This window comes from Chrysemys picta, chromosome 12 (assembly GCF_011386835.1).
Source record: "Chrysemys picta bellii isolate R12L10 chromosome 12, ASM1138683v2, whole genome shotgun sequence".
In the NCBI taxonomy this organism is placed as follows: Eukaryota; Metazoa; Chordata; order Testudines; family Emydidae; genus Chrysemys; species Chrysemys picta.
In genome coordinates this window covers 7,668,962-7,695,559 of record NC_088802.1, presented here as the reverse complement: position 1 = coordinate 7,695,559, position 26,598 = coordinate 7,668,962, and the positions used below count along the sequence as shown (strand labels likewise).

At 53.3% G+C, this 26,598-nt stretch overlaps 2 long non-coding RNA genes across 2 annotated transcripts; one reads left to right on the top strand and one right to left on the bottom strand.

Moving 5' to 3' along the window:
• LOC103306936 (uncharacterized) lies at positions 1 to 19,109 on the top strand. Its single transcript, XR_010591829.1, has 4 exons — positions 1 to 271; positions 5,113 to 5,700; positions 11,307 to 17,244; positions 17,753 to 19,109. It is a non-coding gene; the product is annotated as an uncharacterized LOC103306936 (long non-coding RNA).
• Positions 14,519 to 26,264, bottom strand: LOC112060880 (uncharacterized). Its single transcript, XR_010591830.1, has 5 exons — positions 25,260 to 26,264; positions 20,846 to 21,081; positions 20,029 to 20,097; positions 19,706 to 19,832; positions 14,519 to 16,350 (listed from the first exon to the last, which is right to left on the bottom strand). It is a non-coding gene; the product is annotated as an uncharacterized LOC112060880 (long non-coding RNA).
• Positions 26,265 to 26,598: the final 334 nt, after the last annotated feature.

Sequence of the window (26,598 nt, the reverse complement as noted above, 5' to 3'; positions counted from 1 at the left end):
CTCCCCCTGTCCTGCGCCGTGTGCAATGGGGGCCTCGGAGTCCCATGGTGCTCGCTGCGGTGTGTACGTGTCCTGGCACCACGCCCGCTGTGTCTGCAATTGGCTCGCTCGCTCCCCAACCTCCTTTGTGCCTGGTGACTGCGCCGGAGAGTCAGGACTCGCCCGACCCGCGATCTAACATTCATAACGAAACTGGATCTGGTCCTTCGCTGCTTCAGCTTTTTGGTGGCGTGTCTGTGTGAGCTCCAGCGTTTCCTGCTGTCCCTTCCCGGTGAGTGTCTGTTACCCCGGGCCGGGGCAGGGGGGGCGCGGGTCTGAGGGGAGAGACCCGGCCCCAGAGACGGGGCTGGTAGAGCCCCAGTGACACCCAAGGGCAGGGGGATATTGGGGGCGCGGGAATGGGGGGAAGAAGGGGGCAAGGAGACCCCCAGATACACCTGGGGGGAGGGGAGGGGGTGGCAGAGACCCGTCTTGGGGTGTAGGGGAAATGGGGAGTAGGGGGAGGTATAGGGAGCTGTGGGGGAGAGACACATGGGAGGGGGGGCTGTGGGTCGCAGACTGGGTCTGAGATTTCCAAGGGGGTTTGCAGCTCCCTTTGAAATGGGCTAGGGGTCTGCACATGAAAAAGGCTGTCATTTGAAACCGCTGTGGTAGAGCAGGAGGTGCCCAGCTCTGGGGTGTGGGCTGCTGAGAGCTGCGTACGGAGAGTAACGAACAGCGCCGTGCGGGGACCGGAGAACAAGGACCGAACTAGCCGGTGACTGGCGGCGCCTTCTGCTGCTCTCTCCCCTGTGCGGGCTCTGCGCCCCCGGCGGGCTCGGGCTGCTCCGCACTTAAAACGCTGCTGCGGCTGGGGAGGAGCCAACTCCCAGCTCGGAGGGGGTGGGGGACATTTCCCAAACAATCGCCACCATCATGTCTGTGCTTCCTCCTGCTGTAGACACCCCCCGCCCCCCCCCCCCCCCGCGCCTTTCTTGGAGAAAAAGCACCAGGCGGGGAGAAATCAGGGCTTGGAATTAAACCATGTGTTGGGGGGAGGAGGGGGTGTTAATCAAAAACTGACCCTATTAAATAATTGAGCCTTATGTAGAACTAGCCCTGTGCTAGAGTAGGCTTGGAAGGATTTGATTTGTATCAGTGTATGTAGGTTCGCTGTACCCAGGCAAACTGACAAACTATTTATGGCGACGATCATTGACGTTTACAGAGAGGCACAGTAAGAAAAATGCTGCCAGAGAACTTACTAGGGTTTCATTTATGGCCATTGACTTTGTACATTTTGATATGTGGTGTTCACAGTTTGTGTTTTAACCTTCAATGTCTACTGGCCGTAAACAATTGTCTGACCTCCCTCCCCCCTGAATTTCCCATAATTGAAAATTTAAATCAATAAAATAAATGCTTAAAACCCATAACTTCATGCAACTGTGAACATTTAAATTGATAAAAATATAGAAGCTTAAAAATAAACCTCCATATTATCTGTCAAAATTATAAAACATAAATGAAAATTGAATTCAGCCAAGAGGTGTTCTTTGCTGTTTGGTTTCTGAGCCTTTAGGGAGGAAATAGGTCTTATTTTCAAGCTCTTTGTATCCACAGGGACTAGAAAATTAATTTTATTTTTGTAAATTGAAGTGAAATTCTCACAGGACACTATAGCTGCTGGTTCTCTTTGTGTGCGTGTGTGTGTCGTTTCTGTGCTGCCCTCTGGCGACGTAGAAAAATTCACAGCACAGAACTCACAGCCTTTTCCCTGCATGTGTAACACCCTAGCGAGTGTGTGCCAAGTGTCACCATCTGGGCCAATCAGGAGAATATGTGAGTCTGTGACAGCCACAAGTTGGTTTTTTTAGCTTAAATTGTAGCAGCTCATGCTGTGGGCTCTGGAGATCCAGGCCCGTGTTCAGTTGCCAGTGTATTAGCTGAGAGGGGAGGCCTGAGTTGAGATTTTCAAAGACAACCTAGGGGATTTAGATACATAATTACCTGGATCACAGCAGTGCCTAGGTGACCCAACTCAGATAGCACCCTGTTGTGCACTCATCTTCCTTTAATTTTAATGGAAGTTGTGCCCAAATCACAAAGATATAAAGAAAGTGGGAGGTTTGGTTTGTTTTTTTGAAGCGGGGAGGACATCTGGAGCTGTACCTCTTTCTCTGTCTAGTTTCTTATTATGGCAAAGACATCCCTACTGAATCCTCTTTCCCACAGCATTGAATCTTTGTGGGGGAGGGAATCACTTTGAAATGTAATTTCTTTTGGGATGAGGTGTGGGGAAGATAAGCAGGAAGGAGCAGTATTTATCTCACCCAGGGAAGGAGAGGGACAAAGGACCAACCAGAATTTGGAGAGCAAAATTAGAAGTTTGACTTGTACTAAAGTAATTGCTGGGCTGTATGTAGCTGTGGCAGAGTTACTGTTGCATTTCAGGTGATAAAAGTGGGTTGGTTTTCAGGAGTGGGGTGGGGGGGGGCCTGTGGGGTTCCATTCCCAGGTCTGGAAGAGGAGTGGAAGCTAATTGTTAGAGCACATTTTATGCCCAGATTTGAGAGGAAGGGATGTACCGTGGTTAAAGCAGAGCACGCAATCAGGATGCCAGGTTCTAATCCCAGTTCTGCTTCTGTTACCACAGCTGGCTGTTGGTTATTGCTTCCACCTTAATTTCACCCTCAGGGAAATGGATGTAAGCATGTTCACCCTGCTCAGTGCAGAGCAAGAATAATCCATTAGTGTTTGTAAAGTCCATTGAACTCCTAAAATGAGGTTACATCAGTGGTTCTCAAACTGGGGGTCGGGACCCCTTAGGGGGTCACGAGGTTATTACATGGGGGGTCGCGAGCTGTCAGCCTCCACCCCTAACCCTGCTTTGCCTCCAGCATTTATAATGGTGTTAAATATATTTAAAAGTGTTTTTAATTTATAAGGGGGGGGGGTCACACTCTGAGGCTTGTTGTGTGAAAGGGGTCACCAGTAAAAAAGTTTGAGAACCACTGTGCTACAGTAAGGAAAAGACAGGTGGTGCGGTGATTCTGTATGGTTTAATCGGTTTATGTTCTCTTTAATCTGTATTTATGTGTATTTTTATATTTTGGTTTTGCACATTGGCCTGTGGCTAAGCCACTATTAATAAACTTGACCGACATTGCAGCAGAATGCTGAGGACAGGGCAATAGAAACACCCAGACGTTACTTGCTTAATTATTTTAGTATTTTACCATCAAGAAAAACTATTTGGAGGGGAAATAAGGAGTAAACCTCCAATGTGGTCAGTGGGCTGTGCTGGCCCGATAGGTCCTGTGAGTGGAGTTAGGGTTGCAGACACCTTGCAGTGCTCCACCAGTCATCCCAGGTGAGCCCCTTCTGCCGTGTAACTGTTGGTTTAGTATTGCCCAAGAGCTCATCCTACAGACTAATCCAACGGAGTTAGGAAGAAAGGAGTAAAATGGACCAAGGGGCACAGAATGGGGTGGCAGCAGTTTACAGGTTTTTATTTGGTCGCTATACTGTATAAAGAGAAAAAAATCTTTAATAGTCTTTAACAATCCCTCCTTCCCCCAATAAAATCAATACTTAATCCCTGTAGCATTTTCCCCATAATCCCTAGGAAATACCCTGCAATTTACCACAGAATTAGGCCTCTCCTCACTTCCACCCCTGTTGACAGTAGGACTTCTGTGTTTTCAGCTCTCACAGGAACCTCCTACCCTATAGGCTGTTTCTCTCAATGGATAGTAAAGACATTAAACCATCCTAGATTGTAAGGCCACTAGGCATCGTTATCATAGTGTTGTGTGTTCAGATTTAATGATCTGAGATGTCAGATAGCTGGTTCGATTAATGCAGCACCATACTGAAAGGAATTACGTATATTACGAATGTGATCACTGGAGAAGTGAGAGCAGCTTGATCTGCTTCTGACTTAACGTCCCAGTGCTCTTTCCTTATATAGAGCTTGGGACAAAGAAATTCCTTTTCTGTGATTGATTTTAACTGGGAGTTCTGTTTTGGATGCTTCGTGCACCCACACAGTGAATACTGGGTCCAGTTCTGATCACGGGAAAAGCTTCGGAGAAGGCAACAGAAATGATCAAGGATATGGAACAGCTTTTAGAGGAGGAGAGACAAAAATTATTACAGCCGTTCTGCTTAGGAAAGAGATTTGCGGGGGCGGGGGGGAGAGAGAGGTGGGATATCATCATTAGTGGGCTAGAATGTGGTGTAATGCTGACACCTAGTGGGGACTTGCCGCAGCGCAGCAAAGTGAGGTGACAGCAGTGGTGATCTGGATACTCGTGGCTGCATTGCACTATTTGATTACACCTGAAAGAAAGCAAGGTAGGGAGGACGCTGCACGACTCTTGTGTGGAGAGTGTAACTTTCCTGTGCACACCATGACCATAGGAGGGTGAGGAGACAGTTTCACAAGGGCTTCTGTGGCATCCTGGTGCGTGTGTGTCTGTGTTTAAACAGCCCAGTAACTACAGCCTCCAACAAGAAGGTGGGATAGTTTTTAGATCAGATGCACAGCTTGATAGGTGTTGGTACACCTGGGAATCAGTGGGTAGCTGGAGAAAACAGGTGCAAGGGAAGTGCAACATCTAAGCAATTCCCGTTAGATCCAGTAAATCATAGTCACTTAGCATCTTTCTTGTGTTTGTGCAGCGACACCGTAGTACGTTACTCTTAGCATTTTGTCCCACAGCAGCTAAAACTTCTCGCTTGTGGCTGAAAGGACCTTCCAGCTGACATGTCTCTAGCGCATCTGTTTAAAATTGAGGCCATCAATCCAAACGGGCTGTCACCACCGAAGCTACTGTAACATTCTGAGAATCCACAATTCTCAAATCATTCATGCTCCTGGCAGGGCACATCTGCTCTGACCCTTTTAGTCACATGTAGTTTGGTACCAGAAGTTAGAAGTGTAGTGTTGTTCCTTAGAATGACAGCTCCTTGGGGCAGGGACCATCTTTTAGTTCTGTGTTTGTACAGCGCCTCTCAATGGGGATCCTGGCCCTTGACTGGGGCTCCTAGGGGCTACCCCAAAGTAAATAATAATAAAGAAGGGTCTCTGTTAATCTGCATCTCCTCTGTCTTCTGTTCCCTTCCCAGGCCTGTGAAGTTACTGTTGATGTTACCAAGTCAGTCTTTCGGGTGACTCGTTTTGGAATTCCCAGCATTAATTTAGGACCCTTTGTAGCCGCACTGTGACATCTGCCTTGGCACCAGGACATGTTCCTATCATCTTTATCCAGGCTGCAAATGGATGAGACACTTCTCTCCCTGCAACTTGGAAGCAAGCCCAGGGCATTACAGCAGACCTGTCAATGGGGGCTACCTCTGGGATACGTAGTCGTCAACTGGGCATCTTTCCTGGCCACTATTCACCACGTTTGGACTGCACTGACCAGCTGCAAGTCCCCTGGAAGAGAAGCTTGCTTGGATACCTTGCCTTGATGCAGACTTCCCATCACTAATATAGCACAGGGCTGACTATGGCCTGTGAAATTCTCCGCCACACCTAATCCAAAGGAATACAAATGAGTCCAGGGGCCACATGTGGGAGTCTTTGCTGGAAACCACGGAGAGGTCTTCTCAGAGACTGAGGTGACACAAGGAGAGGTGCGGAAGCAAACTGATCATCGGACTAACAAGGCACCTGGCCCAGATGGTCCATCCAAGAGTCCCGAAGGAGCTCAGGTATGAGTAGCTGAACAGCTAACAGAACTTTGTGATCTTTCATTAAAACCAGCCATTGTTCTAGAGGAATGGAAGGTACCAAATGTTCTATCTATATTTTAAAAAGACTCTAGGGGTGATCCAGGGAACTGCCAAGCTGTGAACTTTACATCTGTGCCAGGCAAATTAGTTGTATTAATAATTAAAATTACAACACATTTGGAAGATCATGATTTGACAGGGTCGAACCAGCAGAGATTTTGCAAAGGAAAATCGTGTTTCAAAGAATTCTGAAGATTAGTGAAAGTGTCAATAAAGTAGCAGATAAAGGAGAACCAGCAGACATCATTTATTTAGATTTCCAAAAGGCCTTTGACAAGAGCAGCCTCTTGTGAGGGACAAAGAAGCTAAGTGGTCACAGGGTGAGGGGCAAAGTATTGTCATGGATCAAAAACTGGCCTGAAAACTGAAAGCAAAACGTAGGGTTAAATGGTCAACTTTTATCATGGCAAAAGGTGAACGGTGGAGACATCAAGGTTCCATACTGAGTCCTGTGTTGTCTTATATATTTATTGATCTGGAAAGGAGGTGAGGAATGAGGTACATAAGAACATAAAAACGGCCATACTGGGTCATACCAAACGTCCATCCAGCCCAGTATCCTGTCTATCGACAGTGGCCAATGCCAGGTGCCCCAGAGGGAGTGAACCTAACAGGCAATGATTAAGTGATCTCTCTCCTGCCATACATCTCCACCCTCTGACAGACAGAGGCTAGGGACACCATTCCTTATCCATCCTGGCTAATAGCCATTAATGGACCTAACTTCCATGAATTTATCCAGTTCTCTTTTAAACCCTGTTGTAGTCCTAGCCTTCACAACCTCCTCAGGCAAGGAATTCCACAGGTTGACTGTGCACTGTGTGAAGAAGAACTTCCTTTTATTTGTTTTAAACCTGCTGCCCATTAATTTCATTTGGTGGCCCCTAGTTCTTATATTATGGGAACAAGTAAATAACTTTTCCTTATCCACTTTCTCCACATCACTCACGATTTTATAGACCTCTATCATATCCCCCCTTAGTCTCCTCTTTTCCAAGCTGAAAAGTCCCAGCCTCTTTAATCTCTCCTCATATAGAAGGTAGCAACATTTGCAGATGACACAAAGTTATTTTGGTTAGTCAGGACCAGAGAGGACTGTGAGGAACTTCAAAGAGACTTATACAAGCTGGGTGAATGGGCAACACAATGGCAGATAAAATTCAGTGTTGCTAGATGCAAAGTAACACACATTGGAGGTAAACAGTAAAGCTACTCCCACCTTACAAGGTCTAAATTAAGTGTCTGCTCAGGAAAATGACTTGGGTTCAAACTACAGCGTAGCAGATGTAAATTAAATCTCAAGAAAAACTTCCTAACTGTAAGAACAGTAGGACAATGCAACAGACGCCTAGGGAGGTTGTGGAAGCTCCTTCACTGGAGGTTTTCAAAAGGAGGCTGGGTAGCCACCTGTCTTGGATGGTTTAGACACAATGAATCCTGCACCTTGGCAGGGGTTAGACTAGATGACCTTTGCGGTCCCTTCTAAGCCTATAGTTCTGTGATTATGGACAGCTGAATGGAGACCTCTGCTCAGTGTGCGGCTGCGGTCAGAAAAGCAAAGCTGATGTTGGGAAGCGTAAGGAATGGGATGGAGAAGAACACTGAAAATAGAATGTTCTATAAATCCATGGTGCAGCCTCACCTGGAGTGTGCAACTCTGGTCACCCCATCTCCAAATGGGTATTGCAGCACCAGAGGGGGTTCAGAGAAGGGTGATAGGAAGGATCAAGGGCTTGGGAAGATTCTCCTATGGAGAGAGGTTGAAAAGATGGGCATTGTTAGTTTAGGGCATGTCTAACGGGTGCTACATGGACACAGCTATGGGGCCTTCGCTATGCTGCTGTAGTGCCAGTCTAGACGCTTCCTACAGCGACAGAAGGGGCTTTTCCATTGATGTAGTTAATGCATCTTGCTGAGAGGTGGCAGGTAGGTCAGTGGAAGAATTCTGGGGATCGGGTTGCTACGATGCATTACTACGATGCCCAGGAGTGTGACTAGTTCACGTCCTAACAACGTAGCTTTGTTGATCTCAATTTGAAGCGTAGACCAGGCCTTAGAGGAGATAGTTCAAATAGGACATGCCGAAAGTCTCTAAAATAATGATTGGTCTAGAGAAGGTGGGTGGGTAGCGTGTGTTCTCCCTGAGCCATAACACAGGGACATTCAGTGAAGTTAAAAAGGTGGCAAATTCCAAACTGGTGACAGGAAATAAGTTTTCACGTAAGGTGTGATCGGACTGTGGAACGCTTTGCCACAGGAAGTTATTAACGCCAAGAACTTAATGAGATTCCAAAAGGGATTGGATGTTTCTATGGACACCAAGAATATCCAGGCTTGCTATCGTTAATGACAATAGGTTTTTTGGCAGGGATATTAAACCTCCTGCTTGAGGGATCAATCCAATCTCTAACTAGTAGAGTCCAGGATTAAATCTAAAGTGGAGGCAGATCATCCCACATCTGTTGAGGGGGGGGTCTGACACCTTCCTCTGAAGTAGCTGGTCTGGAAACTCAGAGACAGGAGACTGGCCAGAGGGCCCTTGGGCATGATCCAGTCTGGCAGTGGGGCCCAAAGCCGTGTATTTTGAGCTACTGTCCCTTAATGATGCAAAGGAAAAAATATAATTAATGCCTATTACCCTCCTATAACTCTTAATTGTGTCCTGCATCCACGGCTTCATTATTTTGCCTGGGAGCGATGTCAGGCTGACAGGCCGGTAATTACCTGGGTTGTTCCATTTATGCCACTCCACCACAACGTAACTAAAAAGCTGTACTTAAGGCATGTAACACGTTCCTCAGTGGAAGCCAGGCGGCACCATGCAGCCCATAAGAACTTGCCCAGCAACACGCTACAGGATCTCAGCCAGATAATCTCCCCTTCCCACCCAGCAATAGTTCCAGTTTTTCTTACAAAATCTTAAGGTGACTTTTACCTTCCAAAACTGAGCTAAGCCCCCGAAGAGGTGCCAAATGCTGGGCACGGCGTTATGGGACAGACTTAGGAGGAGTTGGTGAATGAAGGCAACTGCAGCACAGACCTGAGCTGAAGAACATGTCCCAGGCTGTGACGTTTGATCAGCACAACTAATGGTTGTGAAAGGACTGAGGAGACGGTTCTATTGTAATTCAGCCCAGGCTCTGGTCACTTGTGACATTCTTTGAAAAGGTACAAATAAAGCAAATCTGAATCTCACCAGATTACAATACTAATGCTCAGCCCCCTCCTCTAGCTCTCCGCCCCAGGGGTTCATCTCATCCAAGCAAAGGGCGGCTGCAACAAGACAGCTAAGAAACACTATAAAACAAGTCGCAGACTCAACAGGAAGCTGCCTGGTTCTGCGACGTAATGACGTCACTCAGCCGTCCGGCGTCGTGGGTGAGATGGAGTTTGCAGCCGCACTGCCCAGGGATTAGACTTCGTTATGTTTTTAAGTAATTTTAAGGAAATACAAACATGACTTTAATTTAAGGTACTAAACAGCTTCTCTTGTTAAACACCAAATTGTCTTGACCCTGTAGGTTTAAGAGGTTACCCTTGTAAACCAAAAAGTGAGATTTAATCTTAAAAAAAAAAAAAAAAAATTTCATCCTTTGCCCTGTTTCAAGGCGTTTTCTTGAAGTGAGTTGTTTGGTTTATAAGAACCTTCGCTATTCTAAATGAGTGACTCTTGAATTACTTCTTTTAAGTAAGTTAAACCCTGTCTTCAGTTTCATAGAACTTAGTTAACTCACTTACCTCTGCCCATTTATGACCTGTGTTTATCCTGGATAACCTCACAGGAGTCACCAACCCTCAAACCAAATCCCTTTGCTCCTCTGTGAACTGCTTTAGTTCTGAGAGACACTAAAACTGAATTCATCACTGATTTGTGGAAATAAGACACAATATATTAACTTAGGGCGCTGGGCTCCTGGGTTCTACCAGAGAGGAAAGTTCAGGTGATAGTCCAGGCTCTGGACAGGGCCTCAGTAGATCCGGGTTCATTTCCAGTCTCTGCCACTGACTCCTTGTGTGTGACTTGGGAGAGTCACTTGCTCTCCCTGGGGCTCAGGTCCCCATCTGTGACATGGGGATAATATTCCTCCTTTGCACACAGGAGTTATGGGCTGGATGCAGGAATCCAGGAGGTCAGACAAGATGATCTGATGGTCCCTTCTGGCCTCAATCTGTGAATGTAACTAAAAGAAAGTGTCCCAGCAGGGCAGCTCCATTCTCAGAGGGGAAATCGTTCATAGCTCTCCATGCATGTGCACGTGTGTGTAACTGATGTAACCATTGTGTGCTGGTTGTGTGCATTGTTATGACCATTTTAGTAGTAGTGTTTTTAATTGTGGTGTTCCTTAAGAATCCTGTGTGCCTATTGGTGCGGGGAGGGGATGTCACTGCCCTCGAATTAGCATGAATTAAAACTATGGGTGAGATTTGCCCTGAGATTCCTTCTCTGAACTAGACAATTTGTCATTTGGGGGATAAAATCCCCAGGCCGCAAAGGTACTGAGACATTGCAATAGGTGCCTGGGAAATCACTGGGCTCCACCAAGCCTGAGTCAGATGCCCAGGTCCCTGTACAGTGATTGGGGGGAGGGGGGCACCTAAGAATGGGGTCCACAGAAGCCAGCACGCCTAGGCAAGGAGCCGCCTAAGGGAGCCAATGGGAGATGCCAATGAAGGGGGTGTGGGCCAAGCCCCTCCCATCCACCCCAGAGTTCAGCACCTGAGTCTGGGCAGCAGGGCGGCGCTAGAGCTTCTAGCCAGTCCCAGCTGGGAACCCCTTTCCCGGAGTCAGGCTGCTTAGCTGCCCAAGTCGTTTCTTGTGAGAGTGGTTCAGGCACCTGCCTCGCCCCACACAGAGCAGCTGGGGGGGGTGCGGGCACTCAGCCAGGCACTGTGAGACCTGGTTCAAGTCCCCCCTCTGCATGCGGAGAAGGGATTTGACTAAGGGTTCCCCACCTCTCCGGTGAGTGCCCCAACCCCTGGGCTGTAGGGTGTGACTCACCTTTTCCCTGGCTCGATTGCTGTTAAATGAAAGTGGAACAACTTCAGCGGGGACCGAGGGAGCCCCCACATCTGACCAGCCCCTAGCTCAGTGCTTACAGCGCTCTCCTGAGAGGTGTGGAACCTGGTCAGAGCCCTGCTTCTCATCAGGCAGGCGGGGGGCTTGAACCTGGGTCTCCCACATCCTGGGTGAGTGCCCTAACCCCTGGGATAACAGTCACATGGAAGGCAGCAGGGCACATGCTCAGAGGCAGGAACGTAGCAGCGGGAGGACATTGACAGGGACAGTGTAGGCACCGAGTGAGCGTAGGCGCCTACAGGGCGAGGAGACGGCCGAGCAGGAGTTTGTGGATCACAGTTGTGCCTAAATCTGGACTTTAGGCATCTAAGTCCATTTGCGGATCTGGACCTTGATGCTCAACACCCCTTTATCCCTACTAGGTACATCCGGAAACATCCCGGACGTCTCCTTCCAACAGACTATGTGAATGGTTTTGTTTAGTAACATTCTGTTACTTCCTTTGTAGGAAGGTCCCTGGGGCATATGGACGAACTCTCCCTGAGCACTGGCCCATCAGATAAGTATCATTCGTATTCAGTCGCCTCTAAGTCATATGAACTGAAACCCTGAACCAAGTCCTGGCTCTGTATCCTAGTGATTCTTTAGAGGATCTCTTCTCTCCCCACCTCAGGTTCAGCTCAGAGACCAGCTCATTCCAGCAGATGGTGTTTGGCTCGGGTGACCACCGGTGGGTCCTCTCTCTGAACCAGTCTGGGATCGGGTGAGTTCCTTTCAGAATAACCCCTGGGGTCTTTCAAGTAAAGAATTGTGACGGGGCAGATCACAGCGTTCCAGTATTGGCAGATGAAAGGAAAAGTCTCTCTCCGTGGGGACCCTGGCTGGTCCCCCGGCCCCATGGAAAGCCGCTTGTATAAGGGATGGGGAGGGGTGGCATTGGCGGTGTGTGCACCAGGGATCAGGGATAGTTTGTCACCTGATTGGTGGAGCTTTAAACCTACTGCTAATGGAAACGCCTCCTGATTTACGAACGAACGAGCACGCGTTGCGAACGAGCGCGCGTGGGCAGGTTCCCGCAGTTCCCTGCTTGGCTCCGCCCAGGGGCGGGGTGGTTCTCAGCAATGGATAAATACAGGCTGCGCCGTTCCCTGTTCTTAATGAATGGAGCTGATTTGATTGAGAGCAACTCCTAGGGAAGTGGAGGCTCTGTTGTCTATCGCGCTGGGCTCGTTGACCCAAGTGAGCCAGGGAACGGGCGGCTGCGAGAACAGCCCAGCGGGCTTCAGCCGAAGCCGGGCTCCTGGCAGGACTTGCTTTTAGCGCGCTTCGAGGGCCCCGATCCTGCCCGAGCCGGGCTCTGTTGTTCTAGGCTCGGGCTGCTTCAAGGACTCCTGCGGCAGATGGAGCCGTCAGCTTCTCCCCCTGCCCAGGCAACGCAGCCCGCGGGGCAGCCTCATGGCAGCGGAGCCAGGCACAGTGTCAGTGGGGGGAGGTTTTCGCCTCCCTGCTCCTGCCTGTGTGAGCAGCACAATCCTCTGTGCGCTCTGCCCCCTCCCCTGGCTGGGTTCTGTGTTTGGATTGCACCTGCAGTGCTAACGGGAGGTGCTGCTGGGGGTCAATATGGGGCAGTAGGCGGTCAAGGGGCCAGTGCCCTGGCAAAGCCCCAGCTCCAGGAGCACCCCGACAGCAGCGATGTGGAGGAGATGGAGGTGGAGGAGATGGGAGGAGGAGAAGATGGAGATGGGGAAACAGGAGTTCGAGAAGATTCAGTTGTGGGGGATTCCTGACCCGATAGATCCCACGGGGCCTCCTCAACTTGGTCCCAAGAGGGCTGGCAGAATCTGCCAGCTGTTCTACCGTTCCAGAACAGATGATGTTGGTCAATATGCAGTGAACAAACCCCTGCGAAAGGAAGGCAAGAAACTCTGGACCAAGGCTCCTAAGCTCCAACCATTGCTAATTCCCCGAGTGCTCCAAGAGAGACTCAGACTTCTTGCTCTCAAGAGGCAACAACACTGAGAAGGACGAGGAGGAAGCAGCAGAAGATGCAAACCTCTTGGCCAAGTGACTGAAGAAAGCCAACAAAACCCACCAGGAGACGAGAGCCAAGATACATCGACTGTCCTCCTTGAGAGCCTCCGTATATACACCGGAGTCGAGGAAAAAGTCAGAAATAATAAAAATATAAACACTTAATGCTGTGTAATGGGTTTTCTGGTCGGGACCCCCTTGGTGACATACCACTGAGCCTCATCTTTCTGGCAGCAAGGGCACCCCTTAACTCCGTCCTGCTGAGCCAGACCATCCTGGTCTCCACAGAACAGACCCAGAGATGGGACCACATCTCTCTGCACAAGAGACAGTGAGACCCGCTCAGCCCTGGGGAGACGCTCGTTCGGGGCCAACGGCCAGCGAGCGCTCGTTCGGGTGGGAGTTCGATGGAGTGTTTCGCCTGATGGCAGGAGGGCTCTCATCCTTCCCTAACACAATCCCTCTCTGAGCTAAGCAGCCCCTGCCTCCACCTTCCACCCCTCCCAACGCCTCTCAGCGTTTTCCTGAACCTCTCCTCTCTGCCAGGCACTTCAGGGACTCATGCCAGGGCTCCATGTGCTGCAGCATCCCGGCCTGTCTGGCCTGAGAAACTTGGACTTCGGGTGGCTGAAGCCTTGAACCAGGAGTTCCTGGCCACGCACAGCAGGGACAAGGCAGGGCTGTGCCAGCTGCAGCGAGAAGGTGCCCAACCCGGAGCAGCCGAACGCTGCGCTGCCCACAGAGCTGGGCCAGGCGTGTGCGTCAGCCTCTGCCAGGAGCAGGAGCAGGATCTGGCCATGCTCAAGGAAATGTGACTGGGAGGAGTGGGGCACAGAGGCATCAGCTGTAGGGATGCCAGGGGAATGGGGTGAGGAGGGGATCTGAGAGGAGTTACCAGAGGACTGGGGTGCAGGGATCTGGGAAAGGAGGGAGTGCCAGGGGGGAATGGGAGGCCAGATGGGGAAGGGCTGCAAAGGTGACAGGAGTGGGAGGGAAGGGCTGCAGGGGAACGGGTGCAGGGATCTAGGAGGGCTGTGTGTGCAGGGTGGCGGGGGATGTGCTTGGCAGAGGGCTGGAATGTAGGGAGAGGGTGGGGAATGGGGGCGCAGGAAGGCAGGGGTGGGGGGCAGGCCGCACAATGGCTGCAAGCCCAGGGGAAGGGAATGGGGAGCAGGGAAGGGGTCTCTGCTGTGGCTTTCAGGAAGGGGCCCTGGAGCTGACTTTCCATAAACCAAGCGCAATTATCTGAGGTCTGCTCTGCACCACAACCTGACATCGGTACAACTGGGCATGAGACAAAGCCACGCCCCTGAGTGACATATGACCGAACCCCCCTCCGCCCCCTGAGAGAGGGTGACTTTATTTCCATTCCCCAAGGGAAACGGGATACCATGTGGGGCTACCCCGAGCCCCTCAGAATCACAGACCTGATCCTGGGTAAGCAGATGGCATGGGCAGTGCTGGTTGGAAAATGTGGGTCCCCCCCATGGAAAACTTTGATGAAAAGAAGGGGAAATAATTTTCACTGAAATTTTCTACAGAAAGATCAACTTTTAGGGAAAAAATTGAAAACCAAAATATTTCAGTTCAATGTAATGCTGTCATGATGCCTCATGGTAGGATTACATTGAACTGAACTAATTCATAACATGAAACAACATATAACACGGTGCATTTTTCTCAAGAGGTTATGCGGTTTCTTGATCTGACTGCATCTCCCATGGTGCACCACGGTCTCTCTTCAGGGAGAGGGGAGCCAGCTGTAGCATGGGTGTCCCTGACTATGGTGCATCATGGGAGATGTAGTCCAGCCAGCCAGAATGAGGCGAGTCCCCACAGAGCAGAATGGGGACATGAGGCACCTGGACAACAGCTCCCTTGCAGCATCCCAGCAGGCTCTACAGACTGACATTGTTTTGGTTTAGTGCAAATATTTTGTTTTTCAGACATTGGGGGTGGGGGTGGTGGTAAAAACAAAACTTTCCACAGAAAACAGCCAGTTTGTGAAAAATCTGAGTTTGCTGAAAACCCAATTTTTCTTTTAAAAAACAGAGTTGATGAAAAATTCCCAATTAACCTTAGTCCTAAGACCTGGAGCAGTCGGGCTCTGCCGCTGCCTTGTTACACCCAGGACTGGAGCTGCATTCAAGCCATGGAATCCATACCCGTATCTCACACACGGCAGGTCTGTTACAGGAAGGGGGACCGGACGTCCCGATATTTCCTTGTTTGTCCCGCGTCCCCACCAACGTTAGCCCCTGCGGGACCCGAGCAGGACAGGGGGGCTGGGGCCTGCTGCCCCCACTCCGGGGCCGCCACGGGATAGCACCAGCTGGGCAGCAGCCCAGACGCGACTGGCCAGGGGCTGGGCCCAGCGTACGCGCTGCTGGGTCCCTGCAGCAGACCCGGGCTCAGGGGGTTTCGGGGGTGCCAGAGCCGCAGCCGCCAAGCTTGGCCATCGGCCGCTTCCTCCCCCCGCGGCAGTGGGAGCTGCAGCAGCGGCTGCTCCCAAGTCCTGCTGCCCGGGGGGGAGAACAGCCGCCACCTGGCCCTGTGGGCCGCCCCCCTCCTCTCCCTACCGCCCAATTGAGTCCTGCCTGCTCTCGGGGCCAGGCTGGACTCTCACTCACCCCAGCCCCGCGTTTCCCCTGCGTCTCCGGGGCCTCCCTCCAGCGCTTGTGGAGGAGGGGGAGGGATGGTTTTGTTTTTTGCCCTCCCCCGTGTCCCGATATTTGACTTGGGTGATCTGGTCACCCTAGTTACGGGTGTCAGACACAGCCAGGCCTGGGCAGCTGCTGGTTCTCACTGGCTTTGAGACCAAACTGCTGCCTGAAGTCAGTCCCATTCTGCCCCATTAGGTAACTCTGGGAGGCAAAGGGGATTTAAAATGGGTGTAGACAGCCCTGGAAAATTCCCCTGCACAAGGCGTCTCCCTGGCTGGTGTGAAGGCTCGGCACGTGCTCTGCTCCTGGGCCGCTGGGGAGCAGAATGTTACAGCAGCCTCAAGGCTGCTCTGACTCACACCAGGTCAACACAGAGCCTGTCGATCGTTCGTCTGCTCTCTGCTCACGCTGTCTGGATTGAAGAGATTTGATGCATGTTACCCTACTCCACCCGTACCGTGTCTGAATCCCAGAGCTGTCGGCACGGTGACACCACTGGAAACAGAACATTCATTAATCTGCTTAAAGTCTTGTAAGTGCAAAGGAGAACATAATAAAATACATTAAAAAAATCCCTGAGATATCTAGGTCTGTAAACAATGCCCCTCCCACATGGGCACATCCTATGGTCCATCTGCACATCCAGCACTAGACAGATCAGATTCAGAGCGATGTTCTAATCCACGTCCATCTCCTCGTCCTCTTGTTCTCCCATCTCCTCCACTTCCATCTCCTCCACATCGCTGCTCTCAGGGTCATCCTGGGGCTCTGTGGGGAGCGGGGGATTGGCCCTGACAGCATCTCCCAGTGGCAGCTGCAATGTGACGTTCACAGCAAGGCACGGAGCGTGGTTGAAATCTACAATCCAAGCACAGAGCCCCGCGGCTGGGTTAGAGGCCGAGTGCAGGGAGGTTTGTGCTGCCCATGCAGGCAGAGGGATGAAGGCAAAAAGATTGAACAAGGAACCAAATTGGACAACCATGTCAGGCTACGAGAGGTCTCAGTGTAGACAAACACCTCATTGCCCCTCAAGTCCGACCTGCAGCTCCTAGCTAGCCCAGGCCTCGGCTCCCCCCACCATAGGTTTGTCAATACTCCTCAATCCCACCACACCACCCTGCGGTTCCGGCCCTAGGTTACCCCGGAAAACTCTCTTGATTCTCTTCACTCCTTCTGTGGCAGATACAGGATACAGAGGTGGGGCGGTAAGCAGGTTTCTTTGACACTCACTTGGAGTCATAGGCACCAACTTTCTCCGGCATCTGTGGGTGCCCGGCGACCCCCGCACCCCCACCCCTGGCCCCACCCCCATTCCAATCCCACCCAACGTCCCTGCCCTAACTCCACCCCCTCCCTGTCCCTATTGGATCCCTTCCTCAAATTCCCACCCCGGCCCCGCCTCTTCCCCCAGCACACCACATTCCCCTTCCATCCCTGCCCTGCAAATCAGCTGTTTTGCTGTGCAAGTGCTGGGAAGGAGGGGGGAGAAGCAGGATGCAGCGACATGCTCACAGAGGAGGCGTAGGTGAGCTGGAAAGGGGGGGCGGGGAGCTGCTGGTGGGTGCTGAGACTTGGGACCATAAGACATATGCCAGAAAAGACCCCAGAGTTGGCCAGCCCAACCCCCCCCCACCACCAGCAACCCTGTCATGCAATCACACTCAAATGAGTCCAAACCTATCTTAAAACTAATCAAGTTGTTTGCTCCACAGATCCTTTTGGAAGCTGATCCAGAACCTCCCTCCTCTGATGGTTAGAAACCTTCTAATCTCCAGCCTGAACTTGTTCTTGGCCAGTTAATCCTTATTTGTTCTTGTGCCTACATTGGCCTTTATGTAGAACAGCTCTTTGCCCTCCCTGGTGTCTACCCCACCCCCGATGTATTTATAGAGAGCCATCAGATCCCCTCTCAGCCTTCGTTTTTCCAGACTAAACCAGCCAAGCTCTCCCTTTCTCCTCTCATAAGACAGACCCTCCATTCCAGATGACAGCCCCCCCAGTGCCATGTACAATGGCATTAATGCTTCTCTATCTACTGGAAATGCCTCAGCTGATACATCCTAGGGTGAGATTTGCCTTCTTCATGACCACATCACATTGGTGGCTCCATCATCCTGTAATCCACCAACTCATCAAGGTCTCGCCCCTCCTCTGTCCCCTCTAACTGATGAGCCCCCAGCATACAGCAGAAATTCTTAGGATTAGATGCAGGATCTTGCACCCGGTACTATTAAATTTCATCTTTTTTCTGTTACTCCAGGCTGCAAGGACATCCAGATCTTCCTGTATAATATTCTGACCCTCCTCTGGACTGACCACGTTTCCCAGCTTTTTATCATCAGTAAATTTTGTTATCACCCTCTTACTTTTTGTGTTAACACCACTAGTAAAGAGATTAATGAAGATGGATCCCAAGACACATCCTTGAAGAATTCCATTAGGAACCTCCCTCTGGCCCCATAGTTCATCTTTCAGCCTTCTCCCCTTAGTTGGTTCCTCACCCACCTTATTTGGGCCATTTTTTTTTTTAAACTCACTTCTTCCCCTCTCACAACCCTGCAGAGCCAGGGAGCAGCTGGGGATCCAGCATGGGAGCTGTGGTTCCTTGGTTAGCTCCCTGCCTATAGAGCCAGCCCTGGAGCAGGGAAAGAACTACATTTCCCAGCATTCCCTTGGCAGCTATCAACAGGAAAGGGAGGGGGAAGGAGTGACGTAGCTGAGCCATGCTGCAGCTTGCTGTGAGTTGAAAGGGGTGGCACTATGAATGGGGAACAAGTGTGCCCAGCCCAAGGAGAAGGCTTTGGCCCAGATATCCCCTTCAGAAGACATCCCCAGACTGGATTAGGGATACTGGTGTGACCTCACCTTGCAGCCCCCAAAGAAGGAATTGGGGGGACTAAATGGACAGTGCCCCTCTCTATCTGAAGCCTAGCAAGGGAGGTACGTGGATCCCACTAGAATTTAAAATGAACAGTAAGGGAGAGGAGGCTCTACTAGACTGGGCAGCTTTAGATACAGTACCAGGCACGTAGGAGGATTTCCACTTCTGAGCCATGGAAGCAGAAATTGACCTTTCCTTTCCCTTTCTGAATATTAGCTAAATCTGAATCTAGCACCTGCCTTCCAGATTTGAACACCTCAAAATTCAGGAGTGCGCAAACTCAATTTGGGCGGCTGTTACTTCATTTCTCCCAAATCAAATCTACTGATCCACTGTAACTTGCTGTAGAAAAAGTAGAATAAATTGAGCAAGAAATGCTTCCCAGTGGTTATTAGGACTGGAATTGCTTTTTTTGTTTTGTTTTGTTTTGTTTAGTTTAAAAAGGAAGACAGTGATATTGGATTGGCAGATTCCCCATAGAAACAAAGAGTGGAACAAAAGAATAATAAAGGCACCTCAACTTTTCCTCATTTATGTAGGACAATCTTATAATATGCATCCAGATATCCTCCAATCACACAAGCTGAAAATTGTTCCACTTTACTGCAGTTCTGTAACCATATGGGAACCAAACCTGTCTATGTTCTGGGCACATCCAAAATTCCTGCTGAATGACCCGCCGTGGGAGCGAGTTACCAGTGACCCAGGGCTGCGGCGGAAGGAGAGTGCAGGTTGGGGGGGGGGGGGGGGGGCAGAGCCCAGGGCTGGGGTGGCGGGGGGGGGGGGTGGTAGGGGGTGTGGGTGAGTGGGGGGAGAACCCAGGGCTGGGGCAGCAGGGGAGTGCGGGGGAGAACGCAGGGCTGGGGTGAACGCAGGGCTGGGGTGGGGGGCAGCCAAAATTTTTTTTGTTTGGGGCAGCAAAAAACCTAGACCCAGCCCTGAACAATTCTCGTCTCAAAGACGGAACTCTGGTTAGTCAGACCCTGTCTACCTTTGGTTACATCCCCTTTGCCATTTACCTCCATGAATTTAATCATCCTTCCCTCACAGTGGCAGCTGTTGTACCCTCCTGGCCCCCCTCCCCTGAGAATATTTGTGATCTCGTGACCCCTCTGCAATAGCCTTGCAACCCCCTCTTGGGCCAGGACTCCCCGTCTGAGAAATGCTGAGCTAGACAATCTCAACCATGAACTAGTTCCAGGCGTCTCAGGGCTGATTCTCGGAGGAGGCAGCTCCCACAGTCAGGCCCTCGATAGCTCTCCCAGCGCAAGGGTGCAGCGATGGTGCAGAGATCGGTGTGAAATAGGAAACCCTGTGAGACGCTCTCTCTACCTTCGGTTCCTGACCCCTCCAGGGGCCGAGCGCGGCTCCCCCATCCTCAGGCAGAGCTCAGAGCAGAGCCAGCAGCAGCCCCTCCCTGGCGAGAGCTCCAAGCGAAGGCAGAGGTAGCGGCAGAGGCCTGGCAGAGAGAGGAGAGGGGCACAGGCAGGTCAGCGGGGGGTGGAAGGTGGATTCCACCCCAGGTTTAACAGAGAGGAGAGCGGGGCTGTGAGAGCGCAGAACAGAGACACCCCCCAGCAAATCTCCCCAACCCCAGACACCGAGATCCCGGCCTGGGAGAGCCCTGGCAGAGGGGTTCGCTCCCCGACACTTACTCATGACAGCTGCAGCAAGGGGTCCTTGTGGGGCAGGAGGAGCTGCCCCCCGGCTCCGGCTGGCTGAATCTGGAGAGAGAGACCAGCGAGAGGAGAGTGTGGTGAGGAGTCGGTGCCCAGGGGTCCCCCTGCCCCGCTCCTAGCTCTGGACCCCCATTGCGGGGGTGTCTGTGGGTGTGTTCGGGGAAGGCCAACCCCCAGTGACCAAAAATCACAAGTCAGAGTCCCCAAAACCATGAGATTGGTTTAAACATGGTGAGATTCTGAAAACAACTTTGGGTTCTGTTCTTGATCTTGTGGTGGTGGAACCTTTAGGGGTCACTGTTTCAAGCTTTTCTCCCCATCCAGGAGGGCTAGAACAAGAAAAACTTCAACAAAAATGGCCAAACGCGCCAAATTAGTCCAGAATTATTGAAAGCCGAACAATTTGGGGGGTTTGAATTTTCCAAGAAAACAGTGAATGTTTTCTATTAAAGCCGACACTTTCCACAAAAAGTTGCCTTTAATCAAACACCCAATTTTCCCTAAAAAAAAAAGTCAATTGAACCATGTCAGTCCACTAGTTACAGCTGCTGTGAAATCCCACATCCCACCCCCCCCCAGGTCCCACAACCCTCCCCTCCCCAATTCCAGCCCCTGCCCCCATTGCACACACAGCTGTGCCCCCTGCCTGGCTGTAGGGCCCCTTCCCTGTCCCCCAAATAGCAGCTGCAGCAGATCCCAATTGGGGGATCTGCACAGGGACCAGTCAGCTGCCGGGTCAGTGTTTAGCCTCTCCCCATCCCCATCCCCGTCCCGGGCAGAGAAGCGGCGGTACCTGGGGCTGTGCCAGGCCCATCGCTGCCATGAAGATGCCCTGTGGGCTGCGGTGCCTCAGTAGAGGGAGAAGCGGCTGGCTCCATCTGGGCTCCGGGCGAGCGCTGGGCTGGGATCAGGCCCCTCTGGGGGAGCTGGGCAGCTGGTTCGCAGGGCTGGTTGCCTCCTGGCCCCGTGCAGATTGTGTGACCGTGGCGAGCGTCTCTCCGAGGGGAGTCCGGACAGTTCCTCCCAGACCTGTCAGTCAAGACATTGCCTCTATTGTTTAGAACGGGTTGTGAGGTCCCTGTATCATGATCCCCCTTATATCCCCTCACCAGGCCCTGGAGGGACCAGCTGGAGGGATCTCACTTCAGTCCTTGGCCCTGGCCTGCTGGGATCCCTCAGGCATGTGGTGACATTCACTCATGTTCATCCAGTTCCCACTTACGGGATTGTGGCCAGTGGGGTCTCTCCCAAGCACCCCGTCCCAATGCCACGCCAATGGGCTCCTGAGCTGCTGCCCCTCCATTCCCCACCCAGCTCTCTGGCTTCATATCCTCGCCCATGCTCCTGGTGTCGCACCCCACAATCTGATTGGCTGAGAATTCATTCCCAGCGCTTCCAGCCCAGGGTCCCTGTCCCTCCCTTCCCCCTACCCAGCCTGGGACAGGGGCAGCCGCTACCCCTGCAGCCCCACCAGCCGCTACCCCTGCAGCCCCACCAGCCGCTACCCTTGCAGCCCCACCAGCCAGAGCAAAATTGGGAACACTAGAAGCAAAAGCGTGTGCTTCTCCGGTTAGGTTTGTGCCTTCAGCTCAAGCACCAAATGGATTACACCAGCGGTTCTCAAACTTTTGACCCCTTCCACACAGCAAGCCTCCAAGTGCGACCCCCTTATTACATTAAAAACCACTTTTTTTTATATATTTAACACTGTTATAATTGCTGGAGGTGAAGCAGGGTTTGGGGGTGGAGGCTGACAGCTCGTGACCCCCCACACACACAATAACCTCACGCCCCCCAGTTTGAGAACCCCTGGATTACACTGAGCATGCACAGAAAGATCCCGAGGGGTGAAAGGCAGTTGGGATTGACAGGATTTGTGTGGCTCTGAGAGACTGTCCCCCCCCAGTGTGAATTCAGTTCCAACCATGGGCAGAATCTGAAATAAATTAAACAGCAAAGACTTCATGAAGGCAGAGGTAAGGCTTCCCAGTGACAGCTCGTTCCCTTCCAGAACGTGGGCATCAGCAGAACTCAAGCATCAGAAAACTGGGAATTCGAGAGTTACGGTCCATGCCCATCATCTCTGCCCCCTGGAACAGGCAATAGGCACTGGGATTATCTGCACGTACAGCAGCTGCACTCACTGTGGGACTTGTCGCTGTACTGAATGGTGGGGCAGGTTGGGAGAGGGGATTATAAAATGAGGAGACTCACATTCCTCAGACTAAGGCCTGAGCTGTGAATGGGCTATGAGGAAATCGGGGTTTGCCCCCACCCCATAAAGGAGCAGGAAACATTGTACCTTGAGGATCCAGTCTGCCTCATTTTATTGCAAACTTGTGTAGGTTGTCTCAGTAGCAAGGCACTGGGGGGTCTTGCCATGGGGATTGGCAGCAGTGCGGTGGGATGCCAGAGCAGTCTGGGGGCTGAAGGGCGGGTAAGGAAGGGTCTAGGTTTAGACGGTATCCAGTGAGTGAGTGTGAAGTGGTTGTGACACTTCACACGTGCAGGATTCTGCAGGGATTATGCTTAGTGTTTGAGCACTGGGCAAGTGGAGGTAGCACTTGTCCATGATATCACTCAGAGGGCGGAATTACATCTACCTGGGCACCTCCCTGTATTTCCTGGCTTTATCATGTTTGAGATTTGCTGAACTTGATATTCTTACCCCCCTGCTGGAGAGCCTGGGATATGCACCAAGTGTGCCTGTACTCAGCTCCTCACGCTGGTGTCAGCGGTGTGTTCCTGGTGTATGCTCTCAGTATGTCTGTTCTCCACTCCACACCCACAGTGGTAGGATTTCCCCAGATCCTGGCTCACAGGGGGTGCAGGAAGAGGTGCTCAGGCACCCCCAGAGGGACAGGGAGCCACAGAGCCAAGCTCACATGAGGGTGTAGAGAGAGGATCATTGGGAGGGAGGGGGCTAAGGACCCTTCCTCAAAAGCAATGCCCCCCCCCCGAACCTGGCTTTCATGAGGCTGGAGGGCAGGGAGGGTGGCGTCAGAATCCCAGAGATGGTCAGGGCCCTCCCCAGATCCTGGCACTCACAGAAGGGACAGTCACACATGGGAAGTTTTAGGGAAACAGGCTCAGATCCCCCAAGGAGAGGCCAAGGCCTTCCAGCTCCCAGATCCCGGCACACACACAGGAGAGGAACGTGGGGCTGAAAGGCACCCCTGCCCCTATTCTCCCCCAGTCCCCAGCCCTCTCCCCCACACCTCCCTTCTCAGTGTCCCACCCCACCTAGCCCCCAACCTCTCTCCTACCCACTCACCCCATTTATCCGCTCCCCATTAATCACCCCTCCTCTTGCTGCACCTCAAACCCCCTCTGCCCCATTCCCAGACACACTTCCTTCCTTATCACCCTCCCCTCCCAGCATGTGTAATCCATTGTCATTTCAAAGACAGGGTCAGCACCTTCTGAATATTCTGCTGTATTTGGACTTTGTTTCCAATCAATCAATCCTTGGAGAGAGGCAGATTAGAGCAAGATGCCTCCTATTTTGAGATCCAGCTTTCCCACCAAGGGTTGGATTGGAATTTATAAGAACGTAGGAACAGCCACACTGGGTCTAGCCAGAGTCCCCCGGGGAGCGGGCTAGGAGCGAACCCGGCTGGCGGGCAGAGGGAGCAGCGAGGGGACGGGCTGCCCCGCCGGGAGCCGCCAGGCTCGGGGAGAGGGTCCCGCTGCTGCAGCCCCGGGTCAGCAACCACCGAAGCAAAATGCCCCCGGGAGCGGGCTAAGAGCAGAGGGTCTGGCAGCCCATGTACCCCAGAGGGAATGAACAGAACAGGGAATCATCAAGTGATCCATCCCCTGTCGCCCATTCCCAGCTTCAGGCAAACAGAGGCTAGGGACACCATCCCTGCCCATCCTGGCTAATAGCCATTGATGGACCTGTCCTCCATGAATTCATGGTGCCCGCTGTGGTTCAATGGCTGGACCGTTCCCCCTTGGGTCATAACTAGCTTTCAAGCTCCTTGGCCTCTCTCCCTGCCCAGGCACAGTGTGACCTGCCTGGCGTGTGAGTCTCACACGTGCTTAGCAGCGGGACTACCTAGAATCAAACTGGTTCATCAAGCGGTAATTTGCTCTCCCCAAAGGGCTGGGGGATGCCCTGGACTCTGCTGGGATAACTCTCAACCATCAAAATCCCGGGTGCGGTGATCTCCGCCTGGTTCAAGCTCTGGCTGTGTGCCAAGCATCGCAACTGTAGCTGGTCGGGGGTTTTTTAGGGGGAGGAGGGGATCTCAGGAACCCCTTGTCCAAATGGCCCCGTGCCCCCCCCCCCATGAGGCACACACAGTGTCAAGGCGCCAAGTCACGGGGGGATTGTAGAGCAGGCAGGAGATCTGTGCGCTAGGCAGAACTGGCGCTTTGCTATAATAAAATCTCTCTAGTTACCCTCCACTTCAGCCCGGCACCCCCGGGGCTCGCTTGAGATCAGGAGGGAGTGTCGGCCGCAGACCCTTCCGCACGGCTCGCTGAGACACACGGTGCTGTTGGAGCGGCAGTTCGGGGGGGGGGGGGGGGGGGCAGGACACTTTTGCCCATCAGTTAAAAGGCAAAGAAACAAAGGCTGCCCTGGGGAGCAGGGGGAACAACGGAGACGGCTTTTCTCAGTACGAAGAAAAGTCATTTCCCCTCCCACCACAAAACCATCCGCTCTCCTGATTTTCTCCCCCCCAGCGGAGTTCTTCTCTCTTGAGGCAACTTCAGCTCGTGCAGTTTAACCGACTAGTTTGCCCCCTCAACCCTCCCCCACCCGATCAGCGCACAGCCCCCTCCCCAATAGACGCCGCCCGACCCCTCCCCCACCCGATCAGCGCACAGCCCCCTCCCCAATAGACCCCGCCCGACCCCTCCCCCACCCGATCAGCGCACAGCCCCCTCCCCAATAGACCCCGCCCGACCCCTCCCCCACCCGATCAGCGCACAGCCCCCTCCCCAATAGACCCCGCCCGACCCCTCCCCCACCCGATCAGCGCACAGCCCCCTCCCCAATAGACCCCGCCCGACCCCTCCCCCACCCGATCAGCGCATAGCCCCCTCCCCAATAGACCCCGCCCGACCCCTCCCCCAGCCGATCAGCGCATAGCCCCCTCCCCAATAGACCAGGGCTCCCCAGTGTGATCGATGCACCCACCCCCCAGCTCCCTGCTCGCCCCCTCCCCGGTCCGTGCACAACACCGGCCCCTCCTCACCTGCTGGCGGAGCCCCCCAGCCCCCGATCGCTCCGCGGGCAGCCGGAGCCCGGCTCGCAGCTCGCCCAGCCGCACCGGCTCGTGTCCCCTGGAGCCCGAGCCCCCCGGGGAGCGGGCTAGGAGCGAACCCGGCTGGCGGGCAGAGGGAGCAGCGAGGGGACGGGCTGCCCCGCCGGGAGCTGCCCGGCTCGGGGAGAGGGTCCCGCTGCTGCAGCCCCGCTCAGCTGGGCGGGTCATTAACCACCGAAGCGAAATGCCCCCGGGAGCGGGCTAAGAGCAGAGGCTCCGGCAGCCCAGGATTCCCCAGCACCGCACGCCGCTCCCTGCAGTTGTGCCGCTACCGCCTCGGGCATATCGCTGAGCCCGGGTGTCCTTTTTATACCCGCCGGGATCGGCAGCCAGTGACGTGGAGACGGTAACAGGTGAGACCATATCAGGTGCATGGGGGAGCGGGACGGCGCTCAGTGCAACGCAGCCAGCAGCCGGGGAGAGCCTGGCGGGGCGGGGAGCTGAGGCTGCGGGGAAGGGACCGAGCCGCCCAGGACAGGAGCTCAGGGGCCGGGCAGGAGGGTCCCGCGGGCGGGATGTGGCCCCCGGGCCCTAGTTTGTCCCCCTCTGCTGGAGACTGTCGGGGAAACCCGCCCCAAGTGACGTACAATACCATATTAGGCGCGTCTGCCATCCAGGACTGGCCCCAACGTTTAAGGGAAGACACGTGGTTCCCTCCCGCGGTGGGCGGGGCTGTGACCTGCTGCTGCTCCGCCCCCCAGGTTCAGAGTCTCCTCCCCCTGCCGGGCAGCCGGGCCCCGGGCGGCAAGCGAGCGGGATGGAGCTGCTGCCCGACGTGGCTCCGTGCAGCGTAGCCTCCTGCCGGGGGGGAGCCTGGCTGGGGAGGGGCGGCAGCGGCAGCCCGATCGCTGCCCGGGCTCGGCTTCCCAGCGAGCCGCAGCCGCTCCCCGGCAGGCCCTGTGCGCCGCAGCTGGATGGGGAGGGGGACAGCCCGGTCCGCCCTGCTCGGCTTTAGGGGGCGGGGGAAGCACCTACAAATGTGTAGTGAGGGGCCCCGCCCCCTGCTCCACCCTTTCTCCTGAGACCCCGCCCCCTCGCTCCTCCCCCCTCCAGTATAATGTGGAGGGAGGAGGGGGGGGGCAGACAGGCGCTGCAGCCCCAGTCGCTCTCCGTACCAGGCAGCTGCTGCGCTGGGGGTCAGCGTCCCAGACTTGCGGAGAGGCTCTGGCCCCGCCCCGCCCCTTCCTCTCCCTGCACGGGCTAGTGCTGGGGGGCACTGGACCCTCCAGTCGCCTTTTGGCCCCTCCCCAATACAAAAACAGACAAGTTC